At 44.1% G+C, this 3,088-nt stretch overlaps 1 long non-coding RNA gene across 1 annotated transcript; it reads left to right on the top strand.

Annotated features, from left to right (window-relative positions):
- Nucleotides 1–622: 622 nt before the first annotated feature.
- Nucleotides 623–2,037, top strand: LOC307181373. Its single transcript, XR_013826609.1, has 3 exons — nucleotides 623–770; nucleotides 1,592–1,663; nucleotides 1,896–2,037. It is a non-coding gene; the product is annotated as an uncharacterized lncRNA (long non-coding RNA).
- The last annotated feature ends 1,051 nt before the right edge of the window (nucleotides 2,038–3,088 follow it).

Raw genomic sequence — 3,088 nt, 5'->3', positions numbered from 1 at the left:
GGTTCAGCAAGTTCCATTTTCTGCAACTGTGAGCCCCTGAGGGGTGATGATTGGCTGACCTGGGCAGCCTTACCGTGCCGGCCAGCCCTCCCCAGGTGTGCCTGGGTTGAGATCAATATAAATACCACTCCAGGCAGCAAGAGCCCCTGCAGCCGTGCCTGACACCATTTTCTCTGCCCTGTCAGCAGTCTCGGGGCTGGGCTGGTAGGAGGGAGTGAGAGGCCACGGCTTTGTGGGTGGCCCAGTGTGAGTGGGGCTCTGCTGGACTTTCTGCAGCAGTTGCCAGGCTGCCACCTGCTAAAGAAGAGGATGTGTCACCCATACCTGCTGCTGGAATTTCTCCCTGGGCAGAGGTGAGGAAGGAAAAAAGCAGTGGGGGCAGGGACAGGACGGGTATCTCAGGCAGGGAAATGGAAATCTTCCAGAAGAGCACCCAGGGCCAGGACCATCCTGGCTGGCCTGCAGGCACCAAGTCGGCCGGCATGCTGTCACTTGTGTGGCTCTATGGCCCTTCCTCTAGGCTTTCAAGTCCTTGTATATATTCAGGTGTTTTACCTGGGACGGGTGGGAATAGTTCAGCAGCAACTGGCCTGGGGCTCAGTTCACATTTACTCACAGATGCCTCAGCACGGTGCCCCAGCTTTGCAATGAGGACGCTTGTTGCGTGGGGGCTGCTGGCTGAATGGGAGACGATTCCCCACCACTGACCAACTTCAGAATTGTTTACAACTGGAGCAAGTGCCCTGATACGGTTTTCCTCTGTGTAACTGGTGGGTTCTGTGTTTTTTTCTCTTTTCCGTTTTTGGTTCAAGGTAGATTTTATTCCTCTTTTTTGTATTTACAGATATAAGCATGGAAATAATTTATTCATATAAATACATGTATGTGCAGGGAATAATTGTTTTTTCTGTTTTATTTTTTAAATTTTATTTCTTTTTAATTTTGAATTTTATTTTATATTTTTATACAGCAGGTTCTTATTGGTTATCTATTTTATACATATAAATGTATACATGCCAATCCCAGTCTCTCAACTCCTCCCACCACCACCCCCCTAACAGCTTTCCCCCCTTATTGTCCATACGTTTGTTGTCTACATCTGTTGCTCTATTTATGCCTTGCAAAATGGTTAATCTGTACAGTTTTTCTAGGTTCCACATATATGCATGAATATACAAGATTTGTTTTTCTCTTTCTGACTTACTTCACTCTGTATGACAGTCTCTAGATCCATCGACGTCTCTACAAATGACCCAATTTCATTCCTTTTCATGGCTTAGTAATATTCCATTTTATATATGTACCACAGCTTTATGCATTCGTCTGTCTGTGGGCATTTAGGTTGCTTCCATTACCTCGATATTGTAAATAGTGATGCAATGAACATTGCGGTGAATGACTCTTTTTGATTTATGGTTTTGTCTGGGTATATGTCCAGTACAGGGATTGCTGTATCATATGGTAATTCTATTGTTAGTTTCTTAAGAAATTCCATATTGTTCTCCATAATGACTGTATCAATTTATATTCCCAACAATAGTGGAAGAGGGTTCCTTTTCTCCACACCCTTTCCAGCATTTTTTGTTTGTAGATTTTCTATGATGCCTATTCTACCAGGTGTGAGGTGATACCTCATTGTTGAATCCATTTCGTTGAGCAAGGGGTAGGTCTTGTCTATTACATATTTGATTATGGAACGGTATCTGTGCTAATTTCAAACTCTGCTTTTATGCAGCACCCCAACTCACCTTCCCCCTAAAGCAGGCATAAGTTGGTTTTCTAAATTTGAGACCCTGTTCTGTTTTGTAATTCAGTTCATGTGTAGCCAAGTTCACATTCCGTGTATTAGTGATACCTTATGATGTTTCTTTTTCTGTGTGACTTATTTCACTTAGAATCATCGTGCCTCAATCTACTCATTATGCTGGTACGGGCTGGTGACAAAGATTTCATTGCTAAGTGATACTGCATTGTAAGTAAATACCACAAGTTCTTTATCCATTTTTCACTTTCTGCGATGTTGAACTTGTACTGTAAACGAGGTTCTTGTAAACAGAGCCGTTCCAAACTTTGGGGTGGCTGTGTCTTTTTGATTTTAATTTCCCTAATCTATAGGACCATAAGTGGAAGTGCCCTAGGCTCTGTTGCTTTGTTTTTTAGATGTTTCAGGAAACACCATACACTTCTCCCGAGTGTCTGTTGGCAATTTACATCCCGCCCATCAGCATAACAAGGCTCCCAGTTCTCCATGGCCTGTCCTGCCTTTCTGGATTTTACACTTTTTTCAGATGGCCCTTTTGACAGGGGGGAAGTGAGACTTCATTGTAGTGCAGATTTCCTTTGCAAGCTTCCTTGGTTGGCCAAAAAGGGCGTATGCGTTTTTTCCTGAATATATTCAGGAAAAAACGCATACGCCCTTTTTGGCCAACTGCATCATTGTAGACGTTCTGCCTCTTTTCCTATGCTTTCAATGCAATTCCAGTCTACCTCCTGAAATCGGTTTCCTGCAATTCTGCCCGGCTTTCAAGTCCTCTTGGCAGCCTTACTTCAGTCTATTTTTGGACGATAGCTGTCATTTATAACTCTGCAGGTTTGTGAATTACAGTGCCCCTGAGCTCCTTTCTTCAACTCGCTTTCTTGTGAGCTGGCCGCAACACCACAGGATGGCATCAGGCCTTAATCTGGTTCCGGCACGGCACGCTGAGCCTTTGGTTAATTCCTCTTCCTGGTGGGAAATGAGAGTTAAATTTGCCCGTCCAAACACCTCCATTTAGTCTCTCATTGGTTCTCGCTATTCCTGTTCATCTTCCGCAGAAATTGCAAACTGGGCCAAACAGGAGGTTAAAGGGACTGACTCTCCAAGTCGGGAGAGTGTTAGTAAAGCGTCTGGAATGTTGCACCCGAGTACCAGGGTACGAAAACTGAGACATATTTGAACACGTCTCCCGATCACATGGTTGATCATACTCCAGGTTCCACATGCATGTTTTAGATAAAGGAAGAATACCTTAAACCTGGAGAGTTGAGACCTGTGGAATGGGTACCATGCAATATGACTTCAAAGGGTCTTCATTTGCTCACCGAACCT

The sequence above is a fragment of the Stenella coeruleoalba genome, assembly GCF_951394435.1.
Source record: "Stenella coeruleoalba genome assembly, contig: scaffold_532, whole genome shotgun sequence".
Taxonomy (NCBI): domain Eukaryota; kingdom Metazoa; phylum Chordata; class Mammalia; order Artiodactyla; family Delphinidae; genus Stenella; species Stenella coeruleoalba.
Note: the sequence above shows the minus strand (reverse complement) of the source record. Positions and strands in the feature narration are given on the sequence as shown.